Raw genomic sequence first — 18,302 nt, forward strand, 5'->3', positions numbered from 1 at the left:
ATGACCGGGGGGCTTCCGAAAAGTGACTAAGTACTCATGATAACTGCAGTGCCAAAATGACAGATTGCTCTGATATAATTTTGCATAACGACTCTAAGATGTCTAATGGATTAAAAATGAAAGTACCAGTAAATGAAATTGTGACAGAAAGTGCAAATACTTCTAAAAAAGAGGTACGGTTTGACTTAGAGCTAAATAAAACAGTAAAGATTTGCACAAATGAAAAAGAAACATTAGGAATTCCAAAAGAACAAAGGGACAGATTTAAGAAAAATGACTCATGCATGGGGAATACCAGTGAACAGGGAGTAAGTGGGGATGCCATAGCTCCTTCCCTGGGCAAGCAAAACAATGACCAAACACAGACAGAAAAAGGAAATACTCACAAGGAGGGTACAAGTCAATCACCTGAAAAATTCTTTGAGCCACATATTTTTGAAGAGGCTGAAAGGGCTGGTATTACACTAAATGATCACAAATGCACAGAATTAAAAAATGACAAATTGCTGAATGATGTTGTGACACATGTTCAGTTGGAAGGTTGTAATGTGGTCTCTGATGTTACCCAGATGGATGGGCGAACGGTGGCCACACTCCAAAAAACCTCTGAACATGGAGAAATGAATAAAATATCTCGCACAGAAATGGGTAAAAAGGAGGGAAAAATGTCTTTTCATTTACCAATGTGCTTAGCCAAAAGTGAAAAAGACCTGAGAAAGGTGAGCCCTGAAATCAGTAAGAATTCACATTTCTTATGTGTATTAGAGGAAGTTGAGGACAGATATTATGCACCCATCACTGTAGAAGAAAAATGCCACACCTTTGCTATGATTGACACTGGCGCACAGGCCACAATTATGTCCAAAGAGCTGGTAAAGAGTATCAATGAAGGGAGGCCTCCACAGAGTCAGATCACAGTGAAGGCAAATCAAGGCCCAGTGCATAACTTTAATGGGGAGGAGGTGCCCATCATAGGTGTAACTGAGGTTGACATAAAAATAGGAAAGCACAGAATGAAACAAGAGGTATTGATCACATCTATTTGTGAAATTCCATTTCTGATGGGGACAGATTGCCTGAAAAGATTGTCTCCTCTCATAGATGGGGTGAATGGAGTGCTGTGGTCCTTAACCAAAAAACCATTGAGGCCTAAGAAACTAAAATCACAAAACAGCAATATAAAAGAATGTCACACCATTGCCAAAACAAATGATGCTGTGGAGGTATATCTCCAGAATAGCTGCATACCTAGTGTCACTGTTATATTAAGGTGTCAAGACAAAGATCAGAGCGACAATGAAAAACTACCTGTACAAATATACTTGGACCCAAGGAAAGATTGGCAGACTGCCATAGACGAACACACATTACGTTTCTATTTAAAAGAGAATACATGCAAACAGAATATTGTTCCTAAAACAGATTCAGAAAAACACATTACCACTCTGGCAGAGATACACATGGAAGATGAGCAACCATGGGTTCACGCTGGTATAAATGATTATCTTAAAACAATAAAAGCCACTTTAGCGCTTGAACATGAAAGGAGTTTCATTAATGAGAAATTGTTGCAAAAAATTATGGAGAGGGAAGAAATCCCGAAATTTAGGATTAAAAACCAATATGTTTCTGGGTTGGACAGTCCAGACTTTGAAAACCGAATTACAGGCAGATGCATGCTTAAAATTAGCATTGGGCAGAAAGCAATTTACCATAATGTATGGATAGTGAGTGGAGCACAAAATGAATTTTACATGGGCAATGACATCATGCACAGAATGTGTATGGTGTTAGATTTCCTTAATCAAAAAATATGGTCACGCCTAGGTGGGCCGGCGCCTGAATTTGGAGACAAAAGAAGGGCTTATCATTGTGCACAACTAGTTCCTTATGCAGTCGAATTACAGATGAGGAAAAATACTATTGTTCCTGCATTTACAAAACAGTTTGCAATAACACTGAAATGCAAAAATGGACAGCAGATGAAAGGCTCTGATGCATTTGTATGCCTGAATGAATCCATAAAACAGCAAGGCCTGGATTATGAATACATTCCATTGGTAGACATTGGTGAGGGATCTGTAAAAATCATGGTAAATAATAAAGGTTGTCAGGACGTTCATTTAGAGGAAAACTCCCCATTAGGAATGGCCATACAAAAATCACATTATACGGCAGATTTAAATAACATGGTGATTGGGAATATTCCTGAAAAATATGTAGATGCCAGGGGCGAGTTACCAGAACACCTGGACTCTCAGCCCAAAGGAATATTTAAAATTCATTCTGTGTATCCTTATGATGCAAATGAGACAGTGTGCTGCCATCAAGAGGATTGCATAATATTTAATTTAAATGAAAATGAAACAGGAAATCAGCCCATTGAAGTGGAAGCTGATCTGCCAAAATATTTGAAAGTGGCAGCTCTACAAAAAGACACAGCCACACAGTTAGAGGAAAGCGCTGAGATTCCTTTACCAGAAGAGTTTCCAGAATTTTCCAGAATGGTAGAAGAGCAGATCTCCTTAGCGGATGCATGTAACAGCGATGAGGATCGACGCAATCTGAGGGAAATATTTATGGAGTTTAAGGATGTATTTGCAAAAGATGCTTATGATTGTGGTTTAACTGATTTACATGTGGCCACACTACCAGAAGGTTGTAGCAGAAATCCAGTGTTTGTACGCCAGTATAGACTACCGCTGGCATGTTTAGAATCATTGGCAGAGATTATTAAAAATTTGGAATCACGGGGAATAATTAGGCCCATTCATAGCACATCCAATACGCCTATTTTAGGTGTGTTAAAGCCAAATGGTCAATGGCGGCTGTGTGCAGACTTAAGAGAGTTAAATAAAAGAGTACCAGTATCTAGATGGCCACTACCATTCATTGATCAGGGCCTAGCTCAGATACATGGTTCAAATGTATTTACCACGTTAGATCTCACATCTGGATATTGGTGTGTGCCATTGGCAGAGGAGATACAACACCTATTTTCCTTTACATTTGACAGGACTCAATATGCATGGCTTAGAGCTCCGTTCGGGTACATCAATAGTGGGAGTGAATTTGGCATATTTTTGAGAAAGGCCATGCCGGATGCAGCGGAAAGAGGGACAATAGTTTATGTGGATGATGTCTTGATAAAAAATGAAAACCTTAAAAGCCATTTTGATGAAATAAGACATGTGCTTGGCCAATTGCAGAAAGCAGGCGCCAAAGTATCTTTGCAAAAAGCACAATGGTGCAAGAAAAAAGTGAACTTTCTAGGGCATGAAGTGACTGAACATGGGCTAAATCCACAAAGGAAGAAAATAGAGGCCATACAAAGATTAAAAGATCCTAAAAATGTGAAAGGAGTAAAAAGTTTATTAGGGATGACAGGCTATAACAGAAAGTTCATTGAGAATTATGCAGAAATCACTCAACCATTGACTAAACTGCTTAAACTAAATACTCCCTGGAAATGGGGAAGAGAGCAGTCTGATGCAGTGGCTAGATTGAAGGAATGTCTTGTAAAGGCACCATGTTTAGCATACCCCATAAAGGACAGGGATTTCTTTATAGAAATAGGCTTTTCTGAACATTGTATGTCAGCAGTGTTATCACAAAAACACGATTTGAATCACAAAACCATTGCATATGCAAGTAAGGCATTTTCCCAAGTTGAAATGAAATTTAATGAATGCGAAAAGGCCCTATTAACCACTGTGTGGGCGCTACAACATTTCCGCCCCATTGTTCAGGGAGAAAAGGTGATTATTGAAACAAATCATCAACCTTTGCAATTTTTAGAGAGTAAAAGAATTAGATCAGGCAATCTAGCGCAATCCAGAATCACTTCATGGACGCTGGCATTACAAGGTTTTCCCGTAGAAGTAAGATATGGACAAAATAAAAAGAGCCCAATTGCTCAAGGGTTAGCTGACTTACATGACTGTGCAGCTGAACAGATAACAAATGAAATGGATGTGGAAGCTAGTTTGCAGGAGTTTGAACAATCACCACACAAAGCTTTTGATGAAAAAACATGCAAGGATTTGCCAACTGTATATGTGGATGGTTGTGCTTTTCACATTGAAAATAACAGTAATAAACAATTAGTGGCAGGAATAGGAAATGTCTGGTTGAAATGTGAAGGCGTTCCTAGTATAGGGATGAGGATTGGAGATAGGAGCAGTCAGGTAGCGGAATTGGCAGCCATCTATAAAGCAATTGCTACTGCAGTTGATAAAAAGTTCAGTGAAATTGTCCTGGTGACTGATTCTGACTATGCACGGAATAGCTTTGTGGAGTATTTGCCTGGTTGGAAAGCAAGAGGCATGGTTACATACAACAAAAAGCCACTTAAACATGGAAAAATGATACAAGCCATAGACAAATTGGTGTCAGAAAATAATTTAACAATATACTGGAGAAAAATTCGTGGGCATTTAAAAACACCAGGAGAGGATAAGGAGGGAAATGATAAGGCAGACCATCTGGCTAAGATTGGGGCTGTGATGGGAGAATTGCTACCTATTGATTATTTAATGGGTGAAATACAAATTGATGCAGTCACACGTTCTAAAGCACCAAAGGAGGTAGATCAACCGGTGGTGCAGTGGAGTCATGACACGCCAGACCAAGATTTGATTGAGGCACAAAAGAATGATCAAATTTTGGGAATCTATTATAATCATTTGATAGATCCTGAAAAAAATCCTTTAACAGAAAATGATTGTATGGGAAAAGAAGAGTTGAGGGTGTTATTAAAGAACAAAACACGAATTAGATTACAGGATGGGCTCATGATTAGAGAGTCCATAACAGGGCAAATACAGTGGGTAGTACCCCTTTCATTCAGAGGACTAATGCTACACCATGCACACGATGCCATAACTGCAGGCCATAGAGGTTCACAAAAGACATTAGAAATACTAAAAGATTATGCTTACTGGCCACATATGTCCCAAGATGTGGAATTATATACTAGAGGATGTCTAGTATGCGCCCAATTTAAACCTGCTTCACCAATGCATAGAGCACCATTGATGAAAAGAGGCCTAACTCTCCCATGGTCAGATTTGCAAATAGACTATGTAGGTCCTTTAAAAAGGTCGAGCAGGGGACACCGCTATATTTTGAGTGTGGTATGTTTGATGTCAAAATGGATTGAGTGCATTCCCGCACCAGATTGTAGTGCGCAAACAGCAGCCACATTGCTGGTGAACCATGTGTTCTCAAGGTTTGGGTTGCCACAAAGAATTGAGTCAGACAGAGGAAGTCATTTCACAAGTACTCTAATGAGTAAGGTATGGCAAATACTAGGTGTAAAAAGGAAACTACATATCGCATATCGGGCGGCGTCTTCAGGTACAGTTGAAAGAAGCAATAGGTCTGTTGTGGACATTTTAAAGAAATTTGTGGCAGAAGCAGGTTCCAGCTGGGATTTGCGTTTACCATTGGTTTTGATGGCAATCAGGTCGACTCCTGCCAAAGCAACAGGTGTTAGCCCCCATGAGGTCTTAACAGGTAGGAAAATGGTGTTACCACAACACCTACTATACAGAACACATGAGCAAACTCTAGTGAGTGCATCCACAGTTCATGAATATATTGATGAACTGAGGAGGCATTTGCAACATGCATTTGCTTTTGTGCAGAGAAATCTGGAAAGAGCTGCTGACAGTGCTAAGTCATATTATGACAAAAAGACATCAGTAAAGGAATACAATGTAGGGGATCAGGTGTACAAGTTTCATTTTGGAAAAAGTAAACAGAAAAATTCTAAATTTCTGGCAGCCTGGCAGGGGCCATTCCGAATTATAGATAAAGTCTCTCCTGTAGTGTATAAAATTTTGAAAAATGAAGGTGAAACAGCAATAGAGCAGTTTGTCCATGTAAATCAAATCAAACCATGCCATCCCAGACATGAGATCAGGCAGCTTGAGCATGTGGAAACGGATAGAGTCCCTTGAGAAAATAAATGGGTGTGATCAGGAGGCAGTGACAAAGAAGTTAAAAAAAAGTTGATTGTTATGATGGCACATAAACACTGTAATATATGTGAAAAAAATATAATATAAATAAATAAATAAATAAATAAATAAATAAATAAATGCACATATAACGGAAGCTCGTGGTTGGTGTGCAGAGAGAAAGTGTATTAAATATTGAATGCTGTTTTTATATGTGTTTGTTTTCTTTTAACTTGTGTTTAATTTCAGAAAAAAAAAAAAAAAAAAAAAACGAAGTATTTTTACCAAGCATGTTTTATTTTTGGCAAAAGGATGAAGTTAGTATTGTGCCATGTACTTAATCTGTTTATTTTCTATTTGATTTAGACGATTAACATTATTTGATCGGAGGTTCCGGGATCAGAGACCACGGGAGACGATGGAGTCCTGGAGACCGCGAGGACGGATTCCGGGAAAGCCCCAAAGAGGGGTGAAGACCAAGGCTACAAAGCGATCAGCATTGAAGATGATACCGATGACATGTTTAACAATAGTGATATTTGGAGGGATCTTCAAGAATTCAGAAGCACAGGTTGTCATTGAACCTGGACCAGCATCTGGTATCGCGGTAGAAGAAGCACCAGGATTCATCATGAGTGATAGAAGGATGATTTTCCAAAATATCTACATACCATTGAATCCTGAGATTTTGATTGAAAAACATTTGAACAATACCGGAATTAAGATTGAACAGACTAAAGAGTGGCTGGAAATAAGAAAAGAGGACGCTAAGCAGTCAATAAGAGATATATTAATGCAATTGGAAAAAACATTCGTGAATTCAGCAGACATTAAGAAGAAGAGAGGAAAGAGAGGTGCGGTGATGCTCGCGATATCAATGGTAATGTCTATAATTGGGGCAATAATAGGTACTACAATATCAACAGCCAATTCTATTTCGGTAGGAACACTGAGTACTAAAGCACAACAACTGAGTATTGACCTAGAAATAATACAAAAGACATTAGATGGAATTAGAGGGGGACTGGATGAACAAGTAAGATTCATAAATGAAACTGCAATCATTCTAAATGAACAAGCGGATGTGATGCAACGGGCGACTAAAATAATACTTAAGCATGACAGAACTTTAAATGAAATATTGAACATAATGAGTCCTGTTGATAGACTATTAACGAATTATATGAGAGAAGTTCAAACTGCAGTTTCACAATTGATTCAAGGACATATTCCCTTGTATTTTGTTTCGCAGGATATCATTCGGCAAATGATAGAAAGATTGACCAGGAGGGAAATTGACCTTATACAGATAAGAATTGCATTCGAAATGGGGAATGCAATGCCGTTATATGTGGACTTGGAAAGACTAGAGATCGGATTTTTGCTATGCATCCCATTTGTAGCCCCTGAACTTATTTATCAAACGAAGTGGGTACACAACGTGGGATTTTGGCAAGAGGACAAATTCATTAAGATTAAGACTCCAGAAGTGGTGGCATTTCAGTCATGGGAACCTGAAGTTTATTTAATACCAAACCTGGAAACATGTGTAACATTTAAAGAACAAAATTATATGTGTCCAGGTAAACCGTTTGTTCCTGATGCCACAGATGCTATTTGTGGATTGAAATCTGACCCAAGTATATCAGAGGGATGTGAAGTGATTATTAGTAATATGGGGAGTGAAGAAATGGCACAGGCTAAGATGGTCAGAGGTAAATGGTTGGTCAGTACCTGTTTAAAGAACATGACGGTAGTACATTTAAACCATGGAACATACGTGGTTAAACAGGTAAAATATAATGTTTTTTATTTACAGGTTCCAAAGGATGCAATTGTGTCAATTGGGGGATTAACATTGTTCCATGTAACAAATGATGTTTGGGAAAGCCAAGTGGAAAATATCGATTTTTTTCAAAGGGATACTTTTCCAATAGATCCAGATGTGGAATATTTATTGAATCACAAAGAAAGACATGTTATGAAAATGAATTTGCGAAAAAACAATATTACAATTAGTAATCTGGGCATAATAGAAGTGGAAAGATTTAATTGGGGAACCTGGGGGGAACGCTCAATAGTGGGTTTGGCTATCTTGGTGCTAATCATGGGTGGATGGTTGATTGTGCTATCAGTAAAAATGAAAATGTTACTGATTTTGCTGACTACGTCAGGAAGAGAAAGATATCCCAATACACATGCATTTTAAGAGAAAAAGAAAGAACAAGTTGTTTTTAGAGATTGGCTTGGATTATAGCCAAGTTCTAAAAAACAAAAGGAGGGTATATGTAAGGATATTTGGCATGTTACAGCACTACTGCACAAGTAGCATTACAGCACTACTGCACAAGTAGCATTTTTTTTTGCAGCACCACCACAAGGGTGCGGTGCATTGCTATATGGGTTAGCAGATTAACAAGGAAAGACAGGCTATTCAGTCAAAAAACGATTTTAATATATAAGATGCAAAGCTATTTTTACAGTTAAAAGCACACGTGTTCATTTAAAAATGCACACTATTTTTCACCTGAAATGCCTATATTGCTAGAGACACATTTGAAAATTAACAGCTAACATATTAACAATTAACCTGACTAATAAAACCTTATTTTAATATAACCCAATAATAAAATGTGTTCTCTACTGCAGAATTAGGCATACTTTGAAAACCATTTAAATGAGTGTGCAGATTTTTCTCTTCTCTGCCTGATTATCCGTGTTGTTGTGCACAGTAACGGCAGGAAGGAGGAAGTCAGATTTGCAACAATTGCAAATGTATAAGCGAAGCTATTGTTGAAAAGTAGGAGGATGAGAGATGATGGATTTCATTGGAACACGTCATAAAGAGGGCTGAGAGGAAAGTTTTAGTGGGCAGTAGCAGGGAAAAAGACAGGCAGACATCTTTCTGCACTACTGGGGAGAAGACCTGGCTGTGGGGGTGTCCTGCTGCAGTCGAGACTGGGGAAAGCTGAAAGAATTACATTTCCACTGGCAGAGGCTGTCCTATCTGAAAAAGCTGAGAATTCCAGGCAATGACCCCGGCTTGAGAAGGCAAGCGTCCCTTTTCGTTGGAGTTAAGCCAAGAGAGCCACATTCACAGAGAGAATCCTCTAAACAGATAAGGTAATTACCTAACTGGGGGAGCTGTGTGTGTGCACGAAAGTATGCAGTCAGTGTAGAAAAATGAAAGTCCCGTGCGTGTCTTAATCAAGTGCTAATGTTGCAATTTAAGTTCTGTTCTCCGCCACTATAATTGCAGTGTGTCATTGAAAATGCTTTGATTGTTCCCTTTTATTGCTGTAAAGAATGAGATTATGTCTAAATGCAAATTTTATAATACAGAAAATATTTGAAAACAGACGGGTGGTTTATTTTCTATTTACCATTACAATGCCAATGATGTGGGGAGATTTTTAAACAGTGCAATGGTCATTTTAAGACAGATGTGTGTATGTCAGAATCAGTATGAATAATTGTGAGTGACTGTAGTATAACTTGTTGGAGGTACATGAGCCAACGGGAAGAGAGACTCTCTGAACATAGCTCCCTACCGTATATAAGGTAGTGGAAATTACCACAAGACTACCACATATAGATCTCTGTCGTAAATAAGTCAGTGAGTTTGCCCATGGTGGCGCACCAACACTATCCCTGGAAATTGTGGTTTCCCTAGAATGCAGGTCTGAGGTCTCTCTAGTGATCACACGAAAAATCTAAGCAAAGATAAGGGATTCTGGACATTGGGGCCACAAATAAAACAAGGGAATTATGCTCACCAAAATACCACCAACCACGTATACCAAATATGCAGGTCTGGGTGCTGAAATAATGCATGTCCATTGTATTATTGTTGCACATGGCCAAATCTGAATACAAAGAGTGATTATTGCTAAGTTATTTCTCAGCGGTAATAAAATACCGTCAGGCCCCAAATCTCCACAAAATACCCTACATGCCTCCCAGGCTCTTTGCAATGCCCTTGCCTCTCACTTTATATCAAAATCCCAGGACATCCTGTCCGCCCTCTCCACCCCTGCCCGCCTCTCCCCTCTCCGTCTGTGCTTGCTGACCCTCCTTCAGCCACCCCCCCACCCTCCTTCTCGTCCTTTCCTCTTTTCTCCCCTGATGAGGTCGCTAGACAAGTCCGTTCTATGAAAGCCTCAACAAAACAGGTTCATCCCTGTTCCTCTAAAACCATCAAGGCCCACACTGACACCCTTGCTCTGGCCCTTGCTGATTTTTGAAACCACTCCTTTGCCTCAGCATCCTTCCCCTTCCCTCTGAAGCACTACCTCGTGCATCCTCTTCTCAAGAAACCCACAGCTGATCCTTCTTGTCCGGCTAACTATCACCAAATTTCCATTACTCCATTTCTGGGCAAGCTCCTGGAAAAGTTGGCCATCTCTCAGCTTAACCTTCATTCCAATTCTGTTGGCTGTCTCCATGATCACCAGTCTGGCTTCAGAGCTGCCAGAAGCACGGAAACTGCTCTCCTGAACATCTGTGAAGATCTGCTCTACAACCTTGACTCTAACATTCCCTCTGTCCTCATCCTCCTTGATCTCTCTACTGCCTTCAACATGGTCAACCATACCATCCTGCTCAACCGTCTCCGTGATAACCTGGGTATCACCGATCAGGCTCTGGCCTGGCTGACCTCTTTCCTCTCTGACCGACCCTCCTAGGTCCAACTTGGGTCCTTCCTATCATCTATCTTCCTCTCTACCGGTGGTGTTCCCCAGAAGTCTAACCTCTCGCCCTGGCTTTTCAACCAATACCTGGCCACTCTCATCCACTGCATTGCCATTTTCTGCTCAAATTTCCAGTGCTAAGCTGATGACACTCAACTCATTCTCATGCTGCCCTCGGCCACCTCCTCTCCCTCTCTCATCTCTGATTGCCTAACTTCCATTCAAGATTGGTGTGCCACCAATGATCTTTGTCTGAATGCCAGCAAGACAGAGATCCTCTTCATCGGCACACCTTCACCATCCTTTCCCCTCACTCTCTGGCCGGCATCCCTTGGCCCTCCTCCTACCCCACCTGCGAGGCTAAGAACCTCTGAGTCATCTTTGACTCCACACTTTCCTTCTTCGCCCACATTTCTGATGTCTCTAAAAGGTCAAACTTCCTACTGCACCTACTCAGCGGTACTCTGCTTTTCCTCTCCTTCCCCCAGAAGCTCATGGTCTCCTAAGCTCTGGTTCTCTCTAGGTTGGACTATTGTAACAGCCTCTTTCTAAATCTACCTGCCTCTACTCTCCGCCCTCTGCAACTAATCCAGAACAGGACTGGGAGACTTGTCCTTGGCCTCGATCCCTGGGATCATATCTCTCCAGCTCTGAAATCTCTCCATAAGCTCCCAGTGGATGCAAGGACTACATTCAAAACCCTCTGCATTGTCCACAGGGCTTTCTGGGGCCTGGGTCCAAAATACCTTCAGCTATCCCTCTGCAAATACCTCCCCTCTCGAGCTCTTTGCTCCTTTACCTCTGACTCCCTCAGGGTCAGGCGTTTTTCAAAGAAACAAACTGGGGGTAGATATCTGTCTTCAGCTGGGGCCTCCCTCTGCAAAAGCCTCCCTGCCACTCTAAAACTTGAGGAGAACCATCTCCGGTTCTGGAAGCACCTCAAAACCTTCCTCTTTGCTTCTGCCTTCGCTCCCCCTCTCCCCTGCTGATCTGTTCTCTCTTGGCACTGTGCACCTGGCCACCCTCTGTCCTCCGGGCCCAGGTACCTGCTCACCCTGCCACCCTCCCGCAATGCATCCGGGCCACCTCTTGCACCGGGGTCTGTATCTGTACCGATACAGCCTCCCCCCCTTTTTCTTCCTGCACTTATTGGACCTACCCTGTCTGCTGCCTTAAACCCAGCACTTGCCAATTGCTGGCTGCACTACCACTTTTTGGTGCCTTTATTATTTATCTATCTATTTATTTATTTATTTATTTATTTATTTATTATTTATCTGGTTCTCCTTTGTGCCGCACTTTCCACTTCTCCCCCTTCCATGCACTTTTCCCCTCCCCTCTCCCATGCACTTGCACATTCTCAATGTCACTGGGCCTAGTAAGATCGTTGTTTTGTTCTCCCCTGTTCCTTTGCCTTGTCGCGCTCTGAAACACTTGTGTACGAGCACGATGGAAATAAAATATCAATATTAATATCAGTTTAGGAGATAATGAGGGCAATCAGGGGTACGATAAATGAGCCAAGAAAGCCACAGATAGTTACAGTTTCAGATACTGCTGTGGAGACAGGAGGGGTTGTGGGGCGACAAGGAAGAGAAAGAGTTCCAACCCTGCTGAGGGCTCCATCTCAGACACTGGAAAAGACCAGAAAGCCAAGACGATGCAAAGTTACAATCTTGCTGAGGCTATATCTCTACCACTGGGAGGCCCCAGAGACCAAGAAAGAGACCCAAGAGCCTGCAAAGGGCCAGCAGAAGCATTGACCCAGGAAGGCAGCCCAAGGCACAACATTGTGTATTGATGCAGTAATGTCAATGACCCTTAGTAAGGGGTAAGAAATACTTGCTGGGCAGAGTATGCCCTGGTAATAACCTAGGGAAGGTGGGAGGAAGCACTTGCCATTGGGACAATGCCACAGGGAATGCCCTAAAGCGAAGTGGGAGAGTATAAATGCTGATAGGAAAAGTGTGCTTGCGACTATAACCCTTGAACTGTGAAGTCAGAAGTCAGAAGTCTGCTGGAACTATATCCCTCGGACTGACTAGTAAAGAAGCACGTTGGGGGCTGTAGTCATGTGCCTTTGAGTAGTGAGCTAAGACCTGAGGAGGGCGTTATGTGCTTAAGAATCACTTTACATTTAAGGAATCCAGGCAAGGACTGGTAGTCCTTACATTGGCGCTTTTACCCTCTTTTGTGGAGTACCCATCTTGACACTCTGTGAGAAAAGTTGTTGCTTTCATGTTGAAAATTGTACACCCGAAAATTCATCCCAACCCATCCAGTGGTTTAAAAGAATAGAGCGATTGAACTATGATTTGTGTCATGTGTTCTATTTGTCCGTTGTCACACATGGTGCCAGTAGTAGAATCAACAGGGACTGATATAAGGAGGGTCACCCCCAAAGGCCAAATCCTCCTGTGTGGATGTTATGTTACATTTTATTTGTAGAGTGTGAGTTGGCCAATAAAGGCATCATGGTGTTGTCTGAGGTAAGGAAGGGGCAGATCCACTTTAGAAAAGGTAGGTTTTCAGTGACCGGCGAAATGTGGGGTGCTCTTTAGTGGCTCGTAGTGTTAGAGGAATGGAGTTCCAAAGCAACACAGCAGCCAGTGAGAAGGAATGGCCACCAATATGGTACAACCTAAAGCGAGGTACAGAAATCAGACAGGCCTCAGCCGAGCGAAGGGCGCGGGCTGGGACATAAGGGTGAAATTTAGCCTGTTGATATCCTGCGCCAACACCACAGAAAGCCAAATGAACCAAACAGAGCGACTTGAATAGTACTGGTTTAGCCACAGGGAGCCAATGAAGATGGCTAAGCACTGGAGAGATGTGAGAACGCCTGGGTGTAGAAGTCGCAACTCTGGCAGCCATGTTTTGCAGCATTTGCAGACGCTGCAATAGGTAAGCCGCCTGTGCCAGTAGTAGGGCATTGCAATAATCCATGGTAGATAAGATGAGGGAGCATACAACTGGAGCACGACATTCAGAGGATAAATGAGGCAACAATTTGCAAAAGATTTAAGCTGAAAATGTCCTCTTTGACAAATAACGCTGATTTGAAGGTCTGCAGATAGGGAAGAGGACATTTTAATGCCCACATTTTTCACTGAAGAGACAGGCGTAGGGCAAGGAGCAAGGGCAGGGGGCCAAAAGGCTGACATCCAAAAGGCTGTGGAAGATGGAGGGGCCACCACCAACACATCAGTTTCTCCCCATTCAATTTAAGCCAGTTAGCTGACCTCCATTCCCCCACGCCTTCAAGACAACCCCCAAATCTGGTAGCAGTGTGATGGACAGTGAACTCTAAATGGAACAAGATTTGGGTGTCATCAGCATAAGAGTAACAGCTGAAGCCATGGGTAGAAATGACCTCAGTCAGCGGGTGGATATAGGCATTAAACAGAACAGGGGAGAGAGCTGAGCCCTGGGGAACTCCACATAGAAGTGAGGTAGGTTAAGAAAGGAAAGGAGGCAAGGAAAGAGACTGCATTCTATCAGACAGAAAAGAGAAGAACCAAGAGAGAATCATGCCAGAGATGGCCGCCATGGCCAGGTGAGCAAGTAGGACCATGTGGTCAATGCTGTCAAGAAGCAGCAACGCTCTGACCCCGCCATGATCGTTAAGACGAGTAAGGTCATCAACCACTGGGACGAACACGCTTTCTGTGCACCAGCCAGGGCAGAAACCAGATTGGGATGAGTGAAAAAAAGTAGAGTTTTCGAGAAAAGAACTAAGGATGGGGCCAGCTGGAATATCCAGAAGTTTCATTAAGAAAAGACGAAGAGAGATAGGGCGGTAGTAGAAGGAACCACTGCATCCAGTGTGTTTGTTTTTTTTTCAACAGAGGGATAACAAGGGTGTGTTTAAGGAAGGATGGGATGAGCCATGAGGAGAAGGAATTATTAATGGTGGCAGTTAGCAATGGACAATTGCAAGGCAAGATGTCCTTCACAATAACTAGCAGAATGGGGTCCAGTGGGGAAGTAGATTTTAGTTTAAGAACAGCCGAGGATATGTTATCGGTAGTGAAGACAGGAAACGAGTCCCAACAGGATGTGGGCTCAGGATTGTGAACAGCAGCAGCGAGACCTGGGGAATTAAGACCCAAGGCGCTGACCGTAGCCCAGATTTGATCAATTTTCTCAATAAAGTGGAAAGAGAGGAACAAGGTATCTGAGAGGGCGAGATGCGTGCCGAAGGAAGGGAGGATGGAGAGTGCACAATATTATATAGCTCTTTAGGAACATTATAAGACTTCTCGATCCGTTCAGAAAAATAGAGACATTTAGCAGTGTATATGGCTTTGTGGTAGTGTGATAATGCAGAACAGAGAGTGGCCCTGTCATCCGAGTCATATTTCCTGCGCCATTTATGTTCTGCTTGTCTACAAGCCTGGTGGACCTTATCCCATTAACGTCCCTGTTGAGGACCCCATTTTGCAATTAAAATGCAACAAATAATACACTCTTTGGAAGAAGAGGTCCCCTACTTACCATCTACCTGCAGAGGAGATCATGGGCCTCATTCCATGTGTGGCGTTTTGGAAATAAGGGTGTCAGTCGCACCGTACAGGCACCCTTTCCGGACTGCCACACTCCAACTCTGCCTCTCTGTGCCGTTACGCCGGGAGATCTGGCTTACCAGGCACAACGGCCTCAGTAGGTAGAGTTGCCATGGAAGCACAAGCAAGAGTGCCGGTGCTTCCATGTCCCCATTCCCATGGAGGCCTATCGGACTCCATGGGAATGGGAATGTACACTTTCCGCCACCTCTTATCCGGGCCGCCGGGACTTGTAATGTCCCGGTGGAACCGGAAAATTAGGGGGCGGAAACGGTGCTACGAGTTTGGTGGCAACCCAACAGTAGCACCGGCAGGTTACCGCCGAGCTCGTAATTAGGCCCATGGGGCCTCATTCCAAGTGTAGCAGTCTGGAAATAAGGGTGCCAGTTGCAGAATACTGTACCCTTTCAGGACCGCCACACTCCAACTCTGCCTCCTGGGGCCATTGAGCCTGGCAGGTCCGACCTGCCAGGCTCAACAGTAGGCAGAGTTGTCACGGAAGTACCGATACAATTAGCAATTGTGCCGGTGCCTTCGTGTCCTCATTCCCATGGAGTCCGATGGGACTCCATGGTAATGGGGACTTACACTTTCCGCCGCCTGATATCCTGGCCGCCAGGACTTGTAATGTCCCGGTGGCACGGGGATATCAGGTGGCGGAAAAGGTGTTACAAGTTTGGCGTCAACTCATCGGTAGCACGTGCGGGTTACCAGCAAACTTGTAATGAGGCCCACAATAGTGTGCTTTTCCTATGCCCTAATGCCCCACTATCAAATGTGAATAGTCAATTTCTAACAAGGTTTCCAACAAGGTTTGGGCGCCACAAGATCATAGTGGGCTTTACCATCCCACTTACATATAGTTTCTGCAAGAGACATCAGCCCCCTCCCTTCGATGAAATGTGGTACTTGCTTCTGTTCCCCCTCTGCTTCTGGGATTGCCTGCGAGAGCTCACTTTTTAGGGCGGGGTCGTTCCTTTGTGCTGCTGTGAGTTCAGGGGATGGCTCCAAGGTGACTTGCAATGATTGAGCTTACTTTGGGTCCCAGTGAGGGTGGATGGAACCAAAGTCATGTCTTGTCATTGACTTCTGATTAGGGATTTAATAGCAGTTAATAGCGTGGAGCCCAATCATCAAAGCGGAGGAAATCAATAGCTGTCGCTGGGACACAGAAGGTCTAACTAAACTCATCTGAGAGAGCCCACAGCAACTGGAGCAGGATACACCCTGAGTCACACAGGCGCAAAACAGAATCTTGAGGTGGTCATGACATCCATCAGGACTATTATAACATAGTCTAGGATATGTTAGGCAGTGACACAGTATAGGCTACTGCCATGGAGACAGGAGGAGGTTAAGAGGGGCCAGCAATAGGGAGCTACTAGCCTGCTGAGTGCTATAGATCAGGACCCCAGGAGAGCAAACTGCTGCCAGTCTACTGAGACTGACACCGCAGACCGCAGCAGAAGCCAGAGACCAAGTGCTCGAGCCAGGAGATTGTAAAGGACTGAAGGCTTAGACCAAGGAGGGTGACCACAGTCAGAAACAAGGAAGGAGGGAAATATGTGCTTGTGGGAGTGGGTCATGTTAATACCCTAGGCAAGAAGGGTGGACATTATTTTATAGAAAAATGCCACACGTACGGCCCTGTAGCAAGGGGGGTTAACGTACTTGCTACTAGGAGGCCACTCAACCCTTGCAGTGGTGTAAAAGAATAACGATATTGAACTGCGCTTCACCCGAGGTGCTCTGTTGTTCCTTCATAATATCCTGTCCTGGTGCATATTATTCAGATTACTTTATGTTGTTTGCTGCCCTCTAGGGGAATGTTGCAGTGGTGCATCTGTCCTCCAATCTACCTGCTTGTCTCCAAACCTATGCATAATCCCCAACCACATCAAATAAACAACAAACATCATTGCTGCAGGAAAATAGTTTTTATTTTCTTGGCGGAGTCGAGGCCATGTACCCTGGAATTAGGGCTGTAATGCGAGGCGGTCTTCCATTTACAGGTGCCGCTAGCTGGTTCTGTATTTGGGATGCGTTCTCGTTGTTTTCCGCCTGGGCCGCATCAACCGGCCTGGGTTTCTCATGTTGCCCATTTGAGTGTTGACGGGTTTAGTTACCCTTCTTTCCCTGCGGGAAACACACAGAGATCAGTAACAGGCTATCTGAAGCATAGCACATTTGCATTTGATTTGTTATTTATATAGCACCTTACATGTAATGGTTCCAACAGTTATATTGATTTGATATGTACCACAAACTGATTATAGTTGTTTTTATCACACTGACTCAGAGGCACTCAATCAGCTCACCTGGGAAATTGTTCTATTTCATTTCCAGCAGGGTGTTTTTGAGAGTGGACCCACCCAGTGGCGGTAACTGTGCTCTGTACATGTGGCCAGGGTTACAGGGGGACAAAGAAACAGAAATGCAGCTGCAGAGTAGGAAGGGTGGTGGTTTGGGGTTCATAGTGCAGTCTTAATGGCATGGGTCAGATCCAGTGGGATTCCGCGGAGGTCTAATCTTTGGAAGTCCCGTTTGGAAGAGGGTGTCCCAAGAGATATTGTCGGAGCGAGCAGTCTTCCCTGAAGGTGTTAGCATGGGGGCTCGTCTGATGTGAAGCAGCTGGAGATCATGAAAGGAAAGCCATGAGGCCGGTCTGCAGCCGGCTACTTCCATGTTTGCTTCCCCATTTTCTACTAGATTACATCGCGTAGTAAAACACAAATGAACACTTAGTGCTTTAGCTATTGTATGGCAAAGCAGTTCCAGTTGTGATGTCAACCAGAAGGCTGCTTCTTAGGACCCCTTTGTAGCAATGTTTTGGTGATATTTGGTGGCTTATGCCACAAAAAAGTGGCAATATCAAAAATGCCATGGGGGGGGGGAGGATCAAGGGGGATGGGCTAAAACTAAATCTGCCCAATGGTCATTGCACCACTGGACCTGGGCACAGATAACACCACTGTGATGGGCATCCCCACTCCGTTTGTCTTATGCAAAAAGTTGACATAACCAAAAGATTTGACTATTGTGGCGGCATTGCAAAGGCGTTTACAGCCACAGTGCCCCGTACT

The sequence above is a fragment of the Ambystoma mexicanum genome, chromosome 13 (assembly GCF_040938575.1).
Source record: "Ambystoma mexicanum isolate Mex_15411 chromosome 13, UKY_AmexF1_1, whole genome shotgun sequence".
NCBI lineage: Eukaryota > Metazoa > Chordata > Amphibia > Caudata > Ambystomatidae > Ambystoma > Ambystoma mexicanum.